Source organism: Sturnus vulgaris, chromosome 2 (genome assembly GCF_052056855.1).
Source record: "Sturnus vulgaris isolate bStuVul1 chromosome 2, bStuVul1.hap1, whole genome shotgun sequence".
In the NCBI taxonomy this organism is placed as follows: domain Eukaryota; kingdom Metazoa; phylum Chordata; class Aves; order Passeriformes; family Sturnidae; genus Sturnus; species Sturnus vulgaris.
In genome coordinates this window covers 73,780,987-73,802,760 of record NC_142244.1, presented here as the reverse complement: position 1 = coordinate 73,802,760, position 21,774 = coordinate 73,780,987, and the positions used below count along the sequence as shown (strand labels likewise).

Here is a 21,774-nt window from a genome sequence, read left to right as displayed (position 1 = left end):
TCAAAATTTCAGTTGTTCTTTCCATGTCTAGGATTGAATGAAATCTAATCCCTTTTGTCTGAGTGACAATGTGGAATTAAGGCTTGAATTCACCATCTGCACCTTCTATTAGCTATTTATACATGCATCTTCCATCACCATCTAGGCTTTGTGCATAGCATCATTCTGGTTTAATTTCCCATAAGATACAATGTAATAAAAAAGTAGTATTAGCAAAGAATTGACTTAAAGTGAAGTGATAACTAAAGGTATCTGAAAATATCTAAAGGTCTCCAGAAAGTATTTTCCAGTGTGTGATATCATTGGTGATGTATGTTTTGTGTGATTTCACCAGTGCTAAGTGTAGCCCATGTCTGACAGATAAAAATAAAGAGTGAAGTATGGTACCAAACACGAGGCACCGAATGTGAGGTTAGTACCTCCGGGTGCTTTAGGGCACTCAGCTTGTCGGGTTGTTTTCTTTCATGAGCTGAGCAAGTTAATAGTTGCTACAAAGTTATTTATTGCAGAAGCACCTCAGTTTTAAAGGCAAAAGCAAAGCAAAGCAGTGGCAAAAGCACATGCATTAAAAGCAAGTGGCAAAAGCAATGGGAAACTGCGCCAGCCCTCCCTAATGCATGTTCTTATATAGAAACTTTCCAACAAGCTAAGACACAAACTCGGACCATTACTTCTTAACCTATTAGAATTCTAGTTTCTTAGCACACCGGGCTACATATAGACTATGCATATGGTGTATCTTGTTCTATCTAAAAAATGTAATCAATATTCTTAACTATAACTTTATTATGTCTGAAGTTAGGTTTTTGGAGCCTCCTCGGAAACGTTAGCATCTAGGACTATGTTTTTCAACCTTCACTAGAACAGGTACTACTTTGACATTTAAGACCTTTTACTTACTAAAAGCACTTATTCTTAAAACTTATTCTATTTTCTTACTTACTCCCTCCATCTACTTACTTGCTCACTCGTGCTAAAACCTAAAATTTTACCTTTGCCTTGTGTGTGAGTGGCTTAACATACTTTAATCTATTTAAAGGTTTTAATTCAATCCCCGCACTCTGATCTGTCCCTGATGGATTCAGAGAGACTCCTGACTTACTGACTCCAACGTGTTTTGTGTGATTTCACCAGTGCCAAGTGTAGCCCGTGTCTGACAGATAAAAATTCTTGCCACACTTCCTGCTTTCCATTGCCTAATGGCCTCCTTAGAGATCCTGTCCAAACTGCCAACCTCATTCAGGGCCATCTTGGTGTCTAGAGGCCTGGAAGCATGCTTATGAGAAGACATGATGTTCCTCTGATCACTTGGAAGATTCTCATACAAGAAAATATTTCATTTATATTTTATTCCATTGTATTAGATTGTCTTCTTTTATATTTTCTATCATTTTACCTAGTTCTCCTCTTTCTATCATTCCTCTCATTCTTATATTCACCCCAAACCATAATTTACCTTCTGAGAAAATAGAAACGGTTTCCTATAAAACTAATAAGATATTGAATTGTTTGACAGTATTTGGTTGTGAGGCAGTATTATTATTAAAAAGAAGGAAGAAAAAAAGAAAATGAAAAACTTAAAAAAAAAATCACAAGAAATACCTTAACCACGAATACAAGTTTCAGAAGCACAAAGGTGTTATGTCCAAAATTGCAATCTGAAAACCACATATTCATATGCCATGGATTTTTCACATTTTCCTAACTTACAGATATCGTCCTTGGGATGAGCAGAAAACAGACATTTGAACATGTTTCAGTAGTCTGAAAGTATAAGTCCTGACATTCATTTCACTCTGTCAAAGTAGCTTTCATGTTTTTCAATGTGTCTCCATTTCACAATGTAATATCCAAACCATTCTGGGAGCAGTGAAAAGAGCTCACATTTGGCATTGTGCAATATAAAATACATGCTCATTGTAGGCCTGTGAACCTTTCAAGGAGACAGATGTATGCTGGTTTATAGTGTTTTCTGCAGCATGTAGAAGGCATCTGTGGCTCATCAATGGCCAGTTTAATGTCCTAAGATTGATCTATAAAGGCCTTTTTCTACTCCCTACTAAAAGATCCCATCCACACATTCAAATGAATAAATAAATAAATATATGGATGGAATAAATCTACCTTACAGGGATATGCTAATCTTTGAAGGACAATTGAAGGAAATGCACCAACATTCTTTCCTGGTGGGTGCTTATACATCTTTTCCCTAAGTGTCCTGGAATGTTTATAATACTCCTCTTAATTAAAATACCCATAACACTACACTTTAAATTCTCTTCTGGATGGCACCATGGCTGAGTAATTCTGTGTATGCTACAAAACATGTGGATATACCTTACTCATGCTCTGGTTTCAACTTTGGTGAAAAGACTTCTAGCTAGTAGAAGTATAGCTGTATTTTGATACCTAAATATTAATTGTCTCTTTCTAACTAATGGATAAGAAACAGACCCCATTCAGAAACATTAACTTGTCTTTTGATTGCTGGTGGAATTTTCAGGTATTCTATCATTTAGCTATACAGCACAGGTAATGTGACTAATTAATGTGTAAAATGTTTGTTAGGCTCAGGTAACAGATTATGGTCAACTTTGTTTCATTAAATGTTTTAAAATTTTTTGAAGTACTAAGGCATAAGTCAAAAATATACTACGGAGAAATTACCACATTGTTACTGCTACGTAATGTATGGCAATTATATGGAGAAAAATGGTCCTGGGATGCGTATTTATCTTTTACACTTAAATGCACTTGGTATGCTGTTATGTGCTCAGAAATCATTTATGTTCCTTCACAGGATTGTCAGAACACAATAGTTTATTCATGTACCATAAGAAACATTTCAAGGGTGTTTATCAACTGTAACTAAAAAGGATAATGTATTTTTTTCATGTTTACATGATCAATAAGAGAACAGTCCAGGTCAGTGGTAACAAACAGGTATCCATTAGTATTCATGCTGTAATGTGAGTTCTCCCTTATTGCAACATTGCTGGCAAGCTAACCCTCAAGGCAAGAAGAGAAAAAAGAAAGGAAAGAAAAAGCAATTATTGTTATTCTAGTATTTTTTTTCCATGTCAGACTGTGGAAACCACAGCTCAAATTGAAGGAAGGGCTAATAAATATTTGTTGTCCTTCCCCAAAGAGAGCAAAAGACAGACGAGCAGAGAGAAAAAAGGAAACCACAAGTCATGACTCATATTTTTTGCCCGGTCGTAACACAGATTAAAATGGTGAAGATAAGGAAAGACATCTAACCTCTCAGGAATTAAGCTGTTTTCTTCACATGTTGTCCTTCTTCCTTTCAGATTCCCTTCTACATTTGTTAGAAAGATGGGAGCAAAGGAACAATTTATGCTGGTTTAGTGCTCTTGTGTGATAACTTTTACTGCCCTTATTCTGATCAAGCAGCATGCCCAAACTTATTGAATACAAACCTTGTGACTTTCTAAAAGTCAAAACAAGACATGGAAACTAACAGAAATTGGGGCACTCCATTCTGGAGCCTCGTTGCAGCACTTTTGAAGAAATTGACTGTTTTTCTTTCTTTGGATTTGAAATAGATTTCTCAGGTAGTGGAATATTAGCATAGCATAAAGTCTTGAAAGAACAATACCAAAGTTACAATTTCATCTCTAGAAGCATCTTGAAAACAGATCTTGGTATAAAGGCTTGGATAGAAAATGCATCTTTAAATAATTAGCAGTTCAGAAATATCTAACGATTTAGTCTCCATTTTTTTTTTTTTTTTTCCCTTTTTTCCCATGCTATATGGTTACAACAAAATTTTTATGAAGTCTTTTTCTTCTAGCTTTAGTAATACCATAGTAATATAGGGACTAAATATGTTTAAAATTTTGATGGCTGACCCATCTGATATTAGAATATTTATTTTAGGTTGAGTTTATCATGGGGCAAATATGATTCTTGGTGCACCTTGAAGGCTTTTTCCCTGTTTCGCACACAAAATAATTTATTAGATAATGGGTCAATTCTCATGGAAGAGCTTTGTTTCAGTGGAAGTGAAAAAAAAGAACAAGGAGAGAGAACGTTTATTGTTCACTTTTGAACTTCATGTTATTCATCTGTGACCATGATCTGCCTGGAGAAATTTATTTGCTTTTATATTTTTTCTGTTTCTAAATGAGGCTAAGGAAATTATTCCTGAAACAGTGACATTTTAAAGATTATTGCCTTTAAACTTTTATAAATTACAGAAGATATTCAGAGAAAGACTCTGAATTTTAGGTTTTTTTTAATAAGTCTATTACTAATAGTAATTTCTTCTTGCCTTACTAATAAATTTTCTACCATGTTAAAGATGAAGTAATTCACTGACCAAAGGATACTAAACAGATTCAGTTGTCCTCTTAAAATAGAAGCAATGGGTTCCCAAGCCCTGAAACTGGTAAAATACGTGAACTTGAAGAAAAGGTCACAGGTAAAAATAAATCACAAAGAGTATTTTATGTATCAATATCTATATAATTAATTGCCACAAGTAATGTTATAGTAATGGTAGTCATAAATTTTTTAGCATACTGTCTTAATGGTAATGAACTTTTTCTTCTGCTTTGATTAGAGACATACTTCTGCCACCATCTGAACCATTTTTTTTTAACAAGCTGTTGTTTTTCTCTTGTGTGTAGAGAAAGATCAGAGATGTAAACATTGAGAATATAACAGAGCTTTGAATCCTATTTCTTCTGAAAAAAAAGTATCTGCATAAGGAGATGTTGCTACTACATTTAATGTTATAGTCAATTAATGAATGATCACTTTTTTTTTCTAATTCTCAATCAATAGATTTTAGAGTATCTGCCTTAGAAAGTCTATTCTTATTCCACAATTTTTGTAGGTATTTGAACTGCACCTCTCCTAATTTATTTTAATACAATTTGAGTTGATAGTATTTGTACATATGTGGATGTAGCATTAATCACTGCTTCATTATATCTGATTTATTGAAAGGAATATAACCATCAATCCATTCAATTAAAAGTTTGCCAAATAAAATGCAAAATTATATGGTGTCCTGGTGAGGGCAGCAAAACATTCAACATACATGCTCTTAATAAGCCACTTGCTGTTCTATGCAAACTAATTCTGAAATTACAAATGAGATGAATTTATGCTTTCTGATTTAGTAAGACAAGCTAGGAAGGTGCATTTTTTCAATTTTTTTTAATCACTGTCTTTGTTTGTCTAATAGTAATGATATATTTTTTTAAACTTACATCCCATATGATAATGTGTATGAAATTGAAAATGGATTCAGTATAAATCTCAAAAGACACTGAAAAAGTTGGCAACAATCTAATTTTTTTTCCTTCGTGTGGCTTGTTATACACTATTAAAAAATACTTGAACTATTTGGCTGTCTCCTACAAAACCACATTATAATTTCTTGATTTAGAATAACTGTTAATGTAATTATTTGAAAAATTATTCTGATTCCTGGAAAATATAAAAAGAGGAAGTGTCCTGAAAGTAAATCTCAAGACCTAAATAAGTAAATAAATAAGCAAATAAGTAAGAAGAAATTTACTCATCTTCTTTCTTTTTTTTTAAGAGATTCTTCCAGTAAATTCAAGTCATACATTTTTATTTTAGGTAGAAACAACTATCCAAAATGGAAGTCAGCTACTAGTTGACAAATATTTAATATTATGCAAACTTTAACAAATAGTTACGATTTTTTCTCTTGAAATAGAAAGAAAAGAAAGCTATATACCCAGACTTTGTAAATATCTATTCGTTTTGCTCACATGTACTAAATATATTTTGTTAAAAGGAAAAAAAATGTTACGTTTCATGCTGAGGAATGAACAAAAAACATTTTTAGCAAAAATATGAGATGCAACTGCTGTTAAACATATTTGTTGGGTTTATATTTGGAATTATTTCCAACATTCAGCCTTAAAGTAATCTAAAATATGAATTGCACTTTATATTTAAAAAATTACTGTTAAACATATTTTTTTAGGTTATTTTTTTTTTTAGGTTTATATTTGGAATTATTTAAAACATTCAGCCTCAAACTAACTGAGAGTATGAATTTCACTTCATGTTTCAAGTCTGTCTGCAGGTCTGTGCAATGTAAATGTTTTTGATTTTTATGATGTATATTCTGTTTAGGAGGAGAAGAAAACAGTTCAGATTTTTAAAAGTTTTTTTCTTTAAGAAAAAGAAAAATTGTAAGCTCTGGTTTCACAAATACAAAATAATCATCAATTTAAAATGAGACACAGTTATTCAGCTCTTCAAATACCACAGTATAGACGACTACTTTAATATCTATTGAAAGGTTACTTATTTTTCCACTTTTTTAAACTTTTTGTTGTTGTTGTTTATCTAGCATTGTAAACATTATTATTATATAACTCACCTGAAGCTATTATTTGTAAGGGTGAAGAGGAATAACTGCAATATATTTTTAAAACATGCACAGCTTTAAAGGTGTAAATCTTGATATGCTTTCTTTCAAAGTTATTTTTGAAGTACTGCACAACATACTTTTTAAAGAAGGATATTAATTTTAGTCAAAAAATTAAAATAATAATATTATACCTATATAAGTAAATAAGTAACCTGATGTAAGAAACATAAAGTCTTGGCTCATATGCACCAATCTGTTGTCTTTCAAAATAAATGGCAGGTAATCTGCTGCAGATTAGCTGCTTGCCATAGTATAAAAATTAATATTTTTTCAGATTGTTTTTCTACCCACATAATGGTTTATTGGAAATTTCTAGCTGCGAGGTTTTTGGGTAAAAAAAAGAGAGAGAAAAAAATTTATTAAACCTAACTAACTTTTAATATTTAATTATTTTTTTTTTAAATGCAAAAAGGGAAAAAAAAAAAAGATTTCATGAGAACGGTTGTATAATCTCCACATAAAAGTAGAGTTCTCTTAGGGAGTATCATTCATACTTCTGTTTAGATTACCACTAATAGTTGTACTTGGTCTCTCATAAAATGAAGAAAAAATTGATAGATGGACTTAAGGACAGCCTGTGTGTTAGAACTTCTCAGTAGAAAAGCAGACAAAGACTTAGCAGAGGGGTTTTTATACATGGTGCTGCTCTGTGTTCTGCAGTGGAGGGTTTCAGAGAGGTGAGGGCACTAAAGGGATCAAAGTGTGTTAAGAGAGGACAGAAACTTTGTTGTAGAGGGCTTATTTGCTTTTTGATTTTGTGCAGTTATAGTCTTCAGACCAAGGAGAATAGTGTGAGGAAATAGAGGGAGAAGAAGAGGAATGGAAAGACAGAAATTCTGCTAATGAAATCAGAGTTTCTGTTTGTGAGAAGTAATAAATCTCATTTCAGCTTCTAGTCCTTTTTTTTTTCCTCTTTTGAGGTCAGTGGTCAAGACTTCAAGCTAGCTTTGTGGCTTTGAGGAAGACTGAATGAAAAGCATAGGGTAAAATAAAATCAGTCATTGTGGAACCTGAGGGGAAAAAGAATTTGTTTTTTTCTATCCAAACTAAAAGAGGGAGTGAAAAGTATAAAAAGCCATAAAAAGGCCTCTGAAATACTGAAAAGAAATAAAATTCCTTCCTTCCTTCCTTCCTTCCTTCCTTCCTTCCTTCCTTCCTTCCTTCCTTCCTTCCTTCCTTCCTTCCTTCCTTCCTTCCTTCCTTCCTTCCTTCCTTCCTTCCTTCCTTCCTTCCTTCCTTCCTTCCTTCCTTCCTTCCTTCCTTCCTTCCTTCCTTCCTTCCTTCCTTCCTTCCTTCCTTCCTTCCTTCCTTCCTTCCTTCCTTCCTTCCTTCCTTCCTTCCTTCCTTCCTTCCTTCCTTCCTTCCTCATCCATCTCCTACTATTAACCATACCATAAGGGACGGTAGGCAGGCCAAGCTGGGATCATGTTGATACATACATCTTCACAGATTGGTGCAAGAAATATATTTACATCCATTTACATGCAGAGCTATTCTATTTCTTCTTCCAGGATGCAAACCTGTTTTTCAAGACTTGTGGAACTGCCTCAGGCTGGAATTTGTGGATGATATACACAGTAATAGATGTCAGAGGTCGTAACTCTACTGTTCATGTTGGGATTTTACTTTTTCTCTATGTCCTTCTTGACAAGATTAAGTTGAGCATGCTGAGCTGGAGGAAACTGAGCTAAAAACCAGAGCATAGCAATTATTGTTCTGCAGCCTGTGATGGTGACTAACCTTGCTAATGACAATGGCACGTTCTCCTCTTGACATCTACCTGACAGAATAGTTGGCATCTCAAGAAAATGAAAACATATGGGTGCTCTAGACAGGTAAGTCGTTTTATCAAAATAATTTGCACATTTCTTTACTTCACAGCCACCAGGTATTATGATATCTATATTTAGGTTTTCATTAGCATCCTTGGGGAAGTAAATATTCCTCCAACTCAGATGATTAATCTCAGCTTGTTTTCAGCCTTCCTTCTGACTCTACTTTTTAATAAAAAATCTCCAGCTTAATTTTGATCAAATTGTATACTTTACACTTTGATACCTTGATAATAAGAAGAAATGTCTGTCCCTCAGCACTCCTATATTTGAATTGATAGGTGGTGTTTTACAGATCTTTTTATTATCATTTGCACTGAAAGGTAAGGATTTCAACTTCAAATCTAAATGTGTGTTCCTTGAACTTTCTTAGCTTTTAACAATTTATTTTGCTATGTATATAAAATAAAGCAAAGGTATCCACGCACAATTAAAAAATATACAGAAGAAAGTGTAACTAAACACTCAGAGCTGGGTACTAAACAGAACACCTTTGCATTTAACAGTACAAATATCCTGTCTGAAAATCATATACAAGGAGCCCAAATTATTCTGGGCAAATAGTTTTAGAAGGTCATATGGGAGAAGAGTGCTAGATCTTATTCCTACAGGAAAGAGATATATGCACAGATGTTGTGTTACCTAGCAACATAGGGCCCTATCTGTTATTTACTCCATTTCTCCTATCTCACTCCAGTCGATGGGGGAAATATGACACAGTTTAGGTGTACTGAGTTCTTCATCTCTGGTTCAGCAGGTCAAGAAAGGAATGGAAAATGTGTAGTTGTATATTTGGTTCCGGATAAATATTATGAAAGGCTTACTTCCCTGCACATGGCAAGAAACAGTCCCTATTATTAGCTAGTATTTCACATGAGTCAAAAATGTGTTAAGTCTTTACATATTACTTGAGTAAGAAGAAAACAGAAGTCAAACCAAAAATAATTTTACACCTTGCAACTCCAACTGTTTTAATTAAAGCCAGTAATTTACAAAAGGTTCTATTTCAGTCTTACAATACTAGCATCATAGGGTTACACTTGTAAGGAAAACTATTAATGTTAGGAAAGTTGTCAGAGAGTCGTAACAGTCACAATTAGGAAAAAAATATGCCTATCTTTTTACTTTCATAGATATGGGTATGCTTCCATCACTTTGACATGGCACAGTTTTCTTTCTAAGCAAAGATCAATCACTAACCTCTAAAAAGAGTTATTTTTCAAATAAAACCTCATCTGTGAATTGACTAGAGTAGGCTCGGTGTAGAGTCTCTGGAAATTTTAAATTCTACATACTTATATGTCTGTATTTGGGTGTCTTCTGGATGTGGTGGGTTTATTCATGGTGGAAGAGAGGGTTAATCCCTCTGTAATTTTGGGTCTCCCAAGGATACTGCTGTGGTTTTGTGGCCTTTCAGAGAATCTTGGCAGCTCACTAATCTTTTGAAAACTGGAAAACTCTCCACAGGAAAAGATTTCATACTAACTGTAGAATCAATCACTAATGGAAAAATCCCAGTGATTCAGTGTGTGTTCTGTGAGTTTAGGGCCTGATCCATCCATGTTAATCTTCTGTTTAGGACAAAGTAGTCTAGAGGGGTGTTCGCAGATATCAGCCAGTTAGCGTACTGACACGTGTCTTTTTTGGGTCCTGACTCAGGCATATTTAAGAAGGGTTAAAATACAATGGCTACACTGGGCTATTTGGGTCTTCAATCCTATCCTTCCTTCTATCCTTACTATGGTAAGCACTTGCTGTATTTTATGGCATTGTGCAAAAGAAGTGCAGCAAACCTGATCTGAACCTAGGAATACATTATGTGGTTCAAGTGCCTGAGAAAACATGGGGCTCACTGAACTCAAGGACTGCTTGAGGAATGAGTCAGTACTCAGCCCTGAGAAAGGACAACAACTAGAATCAAAAGATTTGCAAAAACTTTAATAGGAGGGCAGAGTAGCTTTGTCACATTGGTAGATGATACTGAACATCAAGAGCAAATGGTTTATTCTTGAATAAAAGCATTGAACTAGATCAATAACTGAAACTGGCTCCCTACCTCAAGAAAACAAAGTATATATTTATACAAATAATTTCAATTCAGGTTAAAAAGCAAAAATTTTTAATATTTCTTTTCCCAAAGAAGACAGAATGCTTTTCTGTATTTGTAATCTTTTGCAGTCATTTAATTTTGGTGTGTGTTTATATCTACAATTCAAAGCAAAATAATTTTGGAATGGAAATTTAAACTTTTCATTGAGAAGTATCACACCAAGATTTCAAGGTTTAGAAATTTGATCCTCAAACACTTTTGTATTTCCTCTAAATTAAGTACTGCATCAATCAAAATAATTAGCTAATTATTTCTGTTGTTAAGTTGGTGTTTTCTAATGGAAAGTTCTTATGAATTTTATTCCCAAGTGGAACTAGTCATGAGACACTGAGCTTCTAGCTCTGGCCCACTGTTTCCAGGGGACTTCTGGAAGCAATGATATCAGACTTCTATCACTGCTGCTCTCTTGTGAGTGTAAACTCTGAGTATTCAATAGGCAAAACAATAAAACTACTGAAAATGACTAATACCTGCATCATAGACCTTAATTTCCTTGCCTTTTAACAGTAATGCCTTCCCTATTCCTTGTCTTTCTTTCTTGTTATAACATCTTACCTCCCTCATCAGTGCAAAAACAAGGAAGATACTTCTTCCAGGTACGGAATGCCTTTGATTCATATTAAATTGAGGAGAATGAGATCACACAGCAAATCTCCTGAACAGCTGCTGAAGTGACACAGAGGTCCTGTGTACTTTGGAAAGTCAAGCATTGATGTAGCTGCGGTTTCACAGCTCATTTTCTGAGAAGCAAGTTTTCAGATCAGGAGAAACAGAGGCAGTAAGATCTGGCTTTACTGTATATCTGCAACTCCACCAGTGCCTGCAATCAGGGCAATTTATGTGTGCAAAACCTAAGGCCAAGGTGATAATGCTTTGGTTCCTTTCTCCAGCAGAGTTAAGCAGCCCCAAAGAGTGAGTCACCTGGCAGTACAAAGTTTTTCTTGGAACATTTAACCCCTTTTTTTTTTTAATTAGGAACAGTGTTTTATGTGTCTTATGTAGCATGTTTTCTTTTTTAAAGTGTTCTGGATTACAGCTGTAAAAATTCCTCCTGTAATATTGTCCTACTAATTGGTAGCCCAGGAGGAACTGAAAGAAGTAGTCTGGCAAAAGCAATCAAAATTCCTATAATCCAGGAAATAGAAGGGCAAAGAATCCAAAACAAATATACTTAAGAATCCACAGTGGCAATTAGAGAAGATGGCAATAAAACACAAAAATTATGAATATCTGTATTACTGTAGTAGGCCTAAATGTCATCAGCTGTCCTACTATATTTTAATTTTTTTTCAGTTAAATACTTTGCTAAATCCTTACTACATTAGGAGGATAGGACCTTTCAGAAGGTAATTTTTTGTCTTAATTATTTTGCAAAGAGACTATTATGTAGAGTAGACAGTTAATTAAAAATAATTGAAAACTGCATTTAATTCTCAAGAATCATGAAATTAAAAAGAAAATAAGCTCTAGTTATTCTGCAAATTGAGAAGCATAACATTACCCTGAATTACAGTAATGTGGTCAATTCTTACAGTGTGATGAATTATGGTTCAAGGTTTCAGATAAAGATCAGCTGGTAAACTTTTTTAATTGTACAGTTTTACTGAGCAATATTTGCTATAGTCCTGCAAATAAGATCAATATTCTTTGTGCAGTTAGTTGGTAAAAACTGGGAGTAGATGAATCCGTGTTCAGCCCCAGCAAGTGAAGATAATATTTTGTGGATATTGGCTTCTTACTACTACAGTTACCAATATTGATCTTGGCTAACCACTGCAGTACACTGAAATCAATTCAGCTACATTCCTTGGAGTCACCTAAAACTAGAGTATTCCATTGTTGAATCAAGTCCATTGACTTGAAATAGCTTTATTTGCACTGGAATGTTAACAAGAGGAAGAGATAGCACTTGAATGCTAACAGGACACAGAGACAAATAGGGGCATTCCCCCTTGTCATGAATCAGAAGCACACACACAAAAAGAATCTGGAGGGGTTTGTGCTGGAAATAACAGAATCTGAACGAAAATAATTTTTTTTCCTCTATGTAGTTTCCTTTACACCCTAGAGTCAGAGAGTGTAGGAATATATGGGTCTGCATATTAACTGATTTAACTGCAGAAGTGATATCAGTAACCTGAAGGAGCCCTGGCTGGTGCTGGGTTTGGTGTGACTTGCTGACAGTAATGTGCTATTTTACTTGGGGTGCCTCATACCCAGACAGAGAGTATTTTGTAGTTAAAGATCTGAAACATCCAGTGTGTAAGCATCCAGTGAGTGTGTGGTGCTACGAAGTTATAAGTCATCAGGCATGACCACCCTATGTCCTATCTCTGTTCATTACCACGGTTTAAACGTTTCTGCTGTTTGTGGGACTTAGCAGTGGTAGGAGACTTAAGGAATCATTGAAAAATGTTTGCTTTGGACTGTTTTAGCTCTTAGACAGTTATGCATTTGATTGTCTGTACTATCTTCTGTACTTTGCAAGTGAATCAAACTGTCAGGTAAAGTGAGACAACCCTAAGTCCCTACTCATATACAAGGAAATAACCTCATATATTTACTTCCAGTAAAGTAATAGAGATCTGCCTCCACTAAAATTTGATGGCCATAGAGTTGATACATCTCTTTATAGAAAATACATTTTTGTATACAGTTTTGAATAACTAGGATTTAATCTAAAGTAGAGTTTAGGGACTATTATTTATGGTATTTTATTTTATTAACTTACATGTACTTGTATAATATTTTTCATTATTATGAGTTTGCATACATCAAATGCTTGAATATACATATGTCTATATAAATACATACATAAATAAACATGTATACATTGATGTATTTAGCTATTTAGCTATATATATGTACATATAAAAGAGAAACTGGTGAGTTGTTATGTGGCCTACTAACAAATATCTTTGGTAGCTTTGTTCCTCAAATAGCAGAGTTTCTTTTATTCTGCTGTGCCAAGATCCTTCCTTTATTCACTAATCCACCTTTATCTATGTCTTGAATCCAACAGGATGTAGAGAATCTTGTACTGGAAATAATACAGACTCCAGATTTAAACCACCAGAAAAGAAACCCCACAGCCCTCTTGGAACAAAACAGCCTTCATGGACAAATATCTTTTTGTTGTTTGCTTTTTTTTTCTATTGTCCCACTTGAATGGCCGTTAAATATTTTTAGAGAACATTCTGTACTGGGTGAATCAAAATTAGTTTATACTTTTGCAATGGGACCTTTAATCTTTCAGCGCTCAAAACCACAATTAACTTCTTCTACAGCGTACATAAAAGATGCCAAAGCACCTCTGATTTCTTAGGATGACTTTCACTGCAGCTTAAAGCAAGGTCCTTTTCTAAACAGAATCTCATTAAACCGGTTTGCTGGTACAAATCTTTGTTTTATCACCAGTTCTTTTAGGCTTGAATATGTTCTTCCACTCTTCTGTTCTAGCTCAGCAAGTTTATTTTTCTAGGTTCTTTAGGTTAGGTCATGACTATCATGGCACATCCATCCCCTGAGTCTTAAAGTGATTAGCTCTCTTTCTGATCTGGACTGGTTGTGTGTCTTGCTGTGTCCTGGGATGTTCACTGCCAGAAAAGGGAATGGGATCTTAACACCAAAGTTGTCCTCAGAGTAGGGATCAAGTCGACAAGATATCACTGGGCTGCAAAAATGTTAAACAAAACTCCAAGTAATTTTAATTTCCAGCTTGATACCATTGGGATGTAGTATTCTGCCTGTTTCTTGCAAGTGATAAACCATAATTAACTTGTTTATTGATGACTGCCAAATTATTTTGATTACATCTGATGGGATAATGTTGTTTAGCTTTGTTAGTTGCATATTTATTTTAACCAAAGACATCAAAGTTACTTCACATCTATTATAAAACTGAGAGGAATACACACTTCTATGCAGATAAATAGACAGGATTCCTGTCCTACTAGCAAGCATGTTTTGTTGTTACTTACATCTGTATTAATATTGTTAATTAATATTGTTATTAATAATTTTAAAATACTTTCCTTCTATGCATTTTAGTCTTTAAAAAAGAATGATATTAATTTTCCTAGACAGTGAATACGGTGGATTTATAGCTGTGGGGAAAAAAAAAAAAGCACCTCTAGTTCTTTCCAGTATTATCCACCTAATAAATCTAATTCTTGACCTAAAGGTGCTGCCTAAGCTATATGTCAGGTTTTTTACATATGGGTGAGCAACACAATGCTTCATGTATTTAAGATCCTATCAGATTAATATTACTGTCCCAAATAATATTATTTTTTATATTGCTATTGTTTTGTTTTTGCTTCCCTCCTTCCTCCTCTGTCTTCTCTCCTCTCTGGCTTTTTCTCTCTTTCACACACCTACTCACTTTCTCTCCTTAACAGACAGAAGGTCACAGGAAGAGGAAAATTGACAAAGCTCCCACTCAGTCAAAGTCTGCACCCTGTGATTTGCTTTTGAGTTTATTTTTCATATTAATTTTTGCTTCATTTTTTATGCTATCAATATTGTTTTAGCAATCAGTTATGCCAAATTCTTAAGAAGAAGATTCTTAAATGCAGTAAAAAATATTCAATAGGCAAATTTTAGCAATTTAGAAACAAATACATAAAGGTCAAATTCTATTGTGCGTTTCTGTCAAAAAAGTGCTGTTTTAGTAATTATTCTGACTTTAGTTTTTCAAACTCCTGCCTGAACTGAAGATGGCATCACCAAATCAAAAATATCCTACAGACCTTTCTTCACATTGCTCAGAAATTTAAAAAAAAAATAAAAAAATAATCCAATACCTCCAAGACTTCATACAGATCTGTATTACTTTGACTTTACAGAGTACTGAACATTTCTGTTTTCCCAAAAATTCTGAATTGTGAATACTTTATGTCCTTTAGCATCAGCTTTCATATTAATTATGCTACAAAACCAACCTTACCAGATCCGAAAGAAAATCTCGGACCAAGCCCAGAAACAAACAAGAAAAATCCAGACAAGAATGTTTAAAGACTTGGAAACAGTTGCAAGAAACTAGAGTGTTGTTCGGGGGTTGTTTACCATTTACAGAACCTGCATTTGTAAAAGGATGTATATATTGAAATATAAAATCTGAGGTTGTGTATGTTTACGGGTGCACCATGGATAGAAAAAATTACCAAGTTTAAACTTTTATCAGTAGCACATCTATACTGATTTTTTATCGAGAGAGCTTGTTCAGAGATTTCCTAAGGCTACCTAAGTGCTTTGCAAATAAGATAAATATTATTACATGCAAAGATCAAAATCACTTTTAAAACATCAATGAAATAAGTATCACATATCTTCTCCTGATTAAATTACTAGGTCTTTGAGCAGGTATGATTAAATTATATAAATTCTTAGCTCTTTTTCAAGTTGTCTCAGACTTCCAGGTAAACTTGTATGTTTGTTCTTTGGTTTCATTTTAACATATGCAAACGTCAAATCTTGGAGTAAGGGCACATGACAATAAAAAATTTCATTTTAATGGTCTGTTTTCTAGAAAATTCACGTTAGTGTAGGAGTTAACTATAGCTGTGAGGATGTTGGATGGGGCCCTTGAGCATCCCAATCTACTGGAAGATGTCTCTCTCCACAGCAGAGGTGTTGGCACTAGGTGATCTTTAAGGTGCCTTCCAACCCAAACCCTTCTGTGAGTCTATGATCTTACATGGTTTTGTAATAAATCCTCATTTTCAGGTTCCCTACCCCTTTATCAAACTGAAACTGTTAGTCCATTATTTTTTATCAGTATGTTGGACTGGATATTTGGAAAATAAAAATACACTATAAAAAAAGAAGTTGAGAATTTCTAGTCTGCTGAAGAAAAATTTAAAACTTGTCCAGGAGGCCTTCCTAAGTGATGTTTTGCCTTTTAGCTTCTTTGTGAAAACTTGAGAGCTTCTAAGCCATAACAAAATCCCATTATATCTACTGAGCTAGGTGGTAATAGCTAAATTATAGTTTTGTATTACATGCAGACTGGACAGAGAGACCATAATAAACATTGCACCATACAGAATAAATTGTCCATCTAGCTGTATATCCTTTTCCTCACAGTGACCAATATTAATTAAGGTGGTTTTTTGCAGCAGTGCAGAGGTGTAGCTTGACAGCTTAAAGGAACAATTGAAAGATTGACCTATTTTTTGTCCCCTATCCTATGTGTGATTCTTCGTTGCTGCTGCTGCTTAAGTAGATTACACATTGGATGTTTCCACACAAATTTACTAAAAGGTTGGCATTTTAGTGGTTTATCTATTTATTAATCATTTTTTAATTAAGAAAAAGGACACATTCATCTCTTAAGCAGTAGCTGGAATCTCCTAGCAACAGCAATGTCATTAAGATGTAATTTCTCTTTTTTTTAATCATTACTCTTTTAAATATCCTTGACTCTAAAGGGTGTCTGAATTTAAATACTACCTTACCATAAGATGGAGATCTTAAAAAAGATTGATTTCTTTGGTGTCAACAAGATTATGCTAACTTATAAAATAGATAATATTTTAAATGTTTGCAATAAATAGCGTGTGGAAGAAAATACTCCTAAAGACTCACAGAAAATCATAAATTCAATGAGTTTTGTAATAATTGGGAAAATTGCTTCCCAAGCATAATTTTAATGAGTCAAGATTCAGAACAATAAAGCTACTGATACACATAATATAATCAATAAAATCCAACTTTTATGACAGTCATCAACATAGCACTCTTTCGTTTCACCCTTCATTTCTCTCATACGTTGGTAGAGCTGTAAAAGAGAAAATAAGTGAGCAGCCCTCTGTAATATTGAAAGGTAAGAAATAACAATGTAACAGTCCTCTTGTATATTTATCCTTTCAAAGGAAATATTGAAGATACAACATAATGACTTGTTTATTCTACGTAAAAAAAAATTCCTATTTTAATATTGAATACCTTACTACACCTAGACGATAACTTGCTGTTCAACTCTTCTTGAAATACAGTAATGAGTGAAAATATTTCAACATTCTTTTTGTTCAAAAATGACTGAAAAAAGCTTGGACTTTAAAAAAAAAAGTATCTATTTAAAAAAAAAAAAAACAATATTTTTTATAAACATCCTCTTTAAGTTAATTAATATCTTGAATGACATTAGCCACATCTAAATATAGTCATCTAAAAGGAAGCTGGTTTTAGTGTAAATTGATGAAAACAGTTAAGGGTCTTTGAAATAAAATGTCCTAAATGATACTTTCCCAACACAATTTATTCTACTTGTTTTGAACATATTTTAGTACAACCTGAATGGTTAATTTCTCTCCACTGACTGTAAAGATGCCTTGGTGGATACCTCCGACAGAATGCTAAATGCTAAAGTTATCGCCAGACTGCTGAAGTGTTCCATCTTAGATTTACTTCAGTTTGACTTTTGAAAGCTAAGTTTAAAAACACCAAAATGTTTTACTTAAATTATTTAAATTACTTAAATTATTTAAATATGTAATTACTAAAAAATATTTTGCAACCTCTCCCTACTTTGCTTTTGAAAAAAAGGAGGTAGAAACTATAGTAATTAAGAAAAAAAAAGGCTTAATTCAAACTTCAATTTTTTTTCATATCCTGGAAATGGGATGAAAAGAAATAACTCAATTGTTCAAAGAAATGTATGTCTACCCTTTAATCTCTTTAGATTTTCAGAAATTTACCAAAAGAAGGAGCTGTTACTCTGAGTCCTCAGACCAAAAGCCTTATATTCTCATCTCTTTTTTACTTTGCTTTGGTTTTGCTTACCTTTACTTGACCTTCCGTTGTTAGAATGAAAGTACACAAGTTATTGAGTCAGTCCTCAATAACTTGAACTTTCATGATGAGTGTCATGGGGAAAGAAAATGAAGAAGTGTGTCAGGGAGAAGGAAAGTGGATTTTTCAGCACTGACCCTGTGTGACCTCCAGCAGGAATTTCCCAATTGTGACACTGGAGTCCTTTAGCATGATGTTCCACATCCATAGAGATGTGTGTGCAGCACAGCAGGTTTATGATGCCTGCTGGGTTGACCAAGCCTCACTGATGTGGTTCTGCAGTGCAAATGTTGCACCCTGTGCACCAAACAAATTATCTGTTTGAGATCCAAGCATGGTCACATGCATCCTACTGGACCATATAATACAGACCTAGTCTACAGCTTAGGATTTTTTCCCCCCCAGTTATAAATACTGAAACTCTAGGATGTAAATAAAAATTAATGTGAATGAAGGTAAAACAGTAAAATGGAACATTATTTTAATCATGTCATAAATTATTTTCTTCAACCTCTGAAACAAAGAACATGCTAGAAAAGTCCTTGTATATCTGAATAAGCAATGAAAGTCCGTTCAAAGGAGAGAATACAAGCCTATTTAGTAGACAGTGACTCAATTCTTACTGCAATTATTGCAAGCAAACATGAAGTAAGCTATTTTAAAGTAACTTCTGCAGAAGTTATGATAAATTTAAGAATTTTAAATGTCTATGTGGCTTATGGAGTATTTATGCTGCTTAAAGAAAAGTGTTGTTGACAAAACAGTGACCTCTTACACCCATAAAATTGAAAAAGCTTGAAGAGAGCATATTTCCTATATGTTTGCCTGGAATCTGAACATATGCATAACTATTTGTAAGATACTTCATTTTGTGATGTCACTAATGGCATAACCAGCAACAAAGTCAGAGCGCTTGGGCACAGGTACATAAACTGTATATTTAAATGTAATCTGTAACTGCAAGACATAAAAGAAGACTTGTGTCATGTAACTATACAAACAGGATACAATAAAATTCATGCATAAGGCATAAACTGAAGAATATGAACAGTAGTTATGGAAAAGGCAGAAAACATGACTGGCAAAATGAAAAAGTTTTGCTCCTGGAAATAAGATAGTCTGTACTGGAAACAGATGATATTCACTCTTTCTTTTGGAGAGGTTGTGAGGATCATAAAAATACCATGGACACATGAAAAAAGAAAGAAAAATAAATTACTCTCGACTGATTTTCTGTGGGCTAAATCCTGGACCTTAGTATCTATTCATCCCCTTTAGGTATATGGATCATTCCTTGTCTGCCTCAGCAGCAATGCTGACTTGATCCTCTCATTGACTCAGGAAGGACAGAACTGTTTGTGGCCTGCAATATGAATTGGATCAATAAAAATGATCATGGTTTAATAAAAATACTCAAGAAGTTTCAAATTAGTGCCTGGAGGTTAGTGAAGGCAGTAAGGGGGATATCTCAGATCAGCTTTGCCCATGGAGGAAAAAGAAATAACCAACTACATCCTGAGACACTCTTGCAATACTCTAGCTTTACATCAGAGTAATAAATTTGAAATCATTTGGGATGCTGTAGTGTAAAATCGAGCAGTACAATGATTAATCGGGTCACCAGCCTCTTCTCCCCTATGTCGCTAAAATGTTATTTAATTAAAACTAAAATGCCATGTGGGATTGGTCCCAGGGTATGGTTTCTAGGTATTGCATAAATAGGAAGAAGGTATTATTCTATTGTTAATAATGTTTCATCTACTCAGTCTTTCTCCAGTCTGCTGATGCACAGCAATTCTCATTCTAATATGCAGACACCACTGCATGCTGACTTAATAGATAGTTTCAGAAAAGTTTTCAGAAACTTTCTGTCAGAAAATTTCAATTCAAATTAATTGAAGGAAAGGAAAAACAATTTCAACAAAATATGATTATGGAAGGCCATGAAAGATAAAAATTCTGATTTCTGACATTCCATTCTGATGGAATTGGCCTGTTTTTTTTTTTTTATTTTAGAGAAAACATAACAGATAAAAAAACAAACAAGATCTCCACCAGAACAAAACTTCTCATATTTTAACCAACCCAAATGGTTTATTTCAGGTTTCTGTTTTGAACCACACTGAAAAGTATTACTTTACCTGGGTTGACTGCTTTTATTTTTTATTTTGTTTTATACCAGAATAAAGGAATTAATGTTTCCTGAAAACAAAACCACTTCTCCAGAGTTCTATGATTAAACAGTGTCTTTAACTTTTTTTTCCAAGATGTTTTTTAGATGACAGGGAGTTTGTGTTTCACATGCTTTAACATTCGGCCCTGAAATCCTTATTTTTTGAAGACTGCAGTCTGAAGACTAAGTCAGGAAAAGTCTGAGGAATTAAAACATTCTGTTTCCCGAGTTAAAATAATTGCATTACAGGGAATTAAGATGTGAACTAATAAGAAAACCAAGGTTTGGTATTACTGTCACACCACATAACTACATTAGGCCTCCAGAAAGAAAATGACTGGCATATGAAACCTTTGATGCATAAAATCAAGTCTGAGAGAGAAGGAGAAGGATGCAGGAAGCTTTTTGTTTTGTTTAGTTTAGTTTTGTTTTTTGAATAGGTTTTTTCTATAAATCAGTATTTTTGCATCTGTGAAATACTGGGGTAGACGGTAGGGCTGAGCCTTCTGAGACTCGAGTCTATTTCTAGCGCCATCAACGGCTTGACATGTGACCTTCCCAAGGTCAGTGCTTCAGTTTTCCAATCTGTTGAGCAAATAAAATTATATTGTATTCCTCTGTAAAAGCCTCTGAGATCGGTTGACAAAAAGAGAAAGAACTGGGTATTACCCTTCCATAAGATTTGACTTTTTTCATTGTACCCCTGAGTAATGATGGTAATTAGTTCAGTCGCCATATTTGTTCATCACAAATTTCAAAGAACATTTGGGCTCCCACTTATAGTACATTCCACTTTCTCAAACTAGGAAACTGACGCATGAGAAAGAGAAATCAGTTGCACAGAGTCATGGCAGCAAATTATTGGTGGAGGCAGGTCTTTGCATCAGTTCTGCATTTTGAGAAACATTTTCCTTTTCATTATTAAATAATGAAAATAAGTTATAGTTAAAGAGAGCAGGGACATAAGCTCTCATGTACTTTTTTCCATTTATATGATCCTTATGTTGCTCTGAGACTGTGCTATGAAAATGGACTAAATAATAATTAATTATTGAAAATACATTATAGATCTATTATTCAAGCTGATGTTATTCAGTGGGATTACTTGTGTAAGCAACAGATTGAAAGTTTTTTCCTGCAGGATTTTTTTTGTTTTGTTTTGGGTTTTTTGGGGGGTTTTTTGGGGTTTTTTTTTGGTTTTTTTTAGTTTTTGTTGTTGTTGGTTTGGTTTGGTTTTGTTTTGTTTTTTTTTTTTCTTTTTGTTTTGTTTTGGGGTTTTTTTTGTTTTGTTTTTTGGTTGAGAAAAATACTTTTTAATTGTTATATTATATATAATTACACTGATTTTTTATCTCATGTCTCATCACTAAAGTTTTTATAAAATGATGAAAGTAATTTTTAACTAACTTTAAATTGTATGAAT

At 33.8% G+C, this 21,774-nt stretch overlaps 1 long non-coding RNA gene across 3 annotated transcripts in view; it reads right to left on the bottom strand.

Moving 5' to 3' along the window:
* LOC148224853 (uncharacterized) overlaps positions 1-21,774 on the bottom strand; it is a 218,338-nt gene that overhangs the window by 191,810 nt on the left and 4,754 nt on the right. The window lies entirely within an intron of this gene.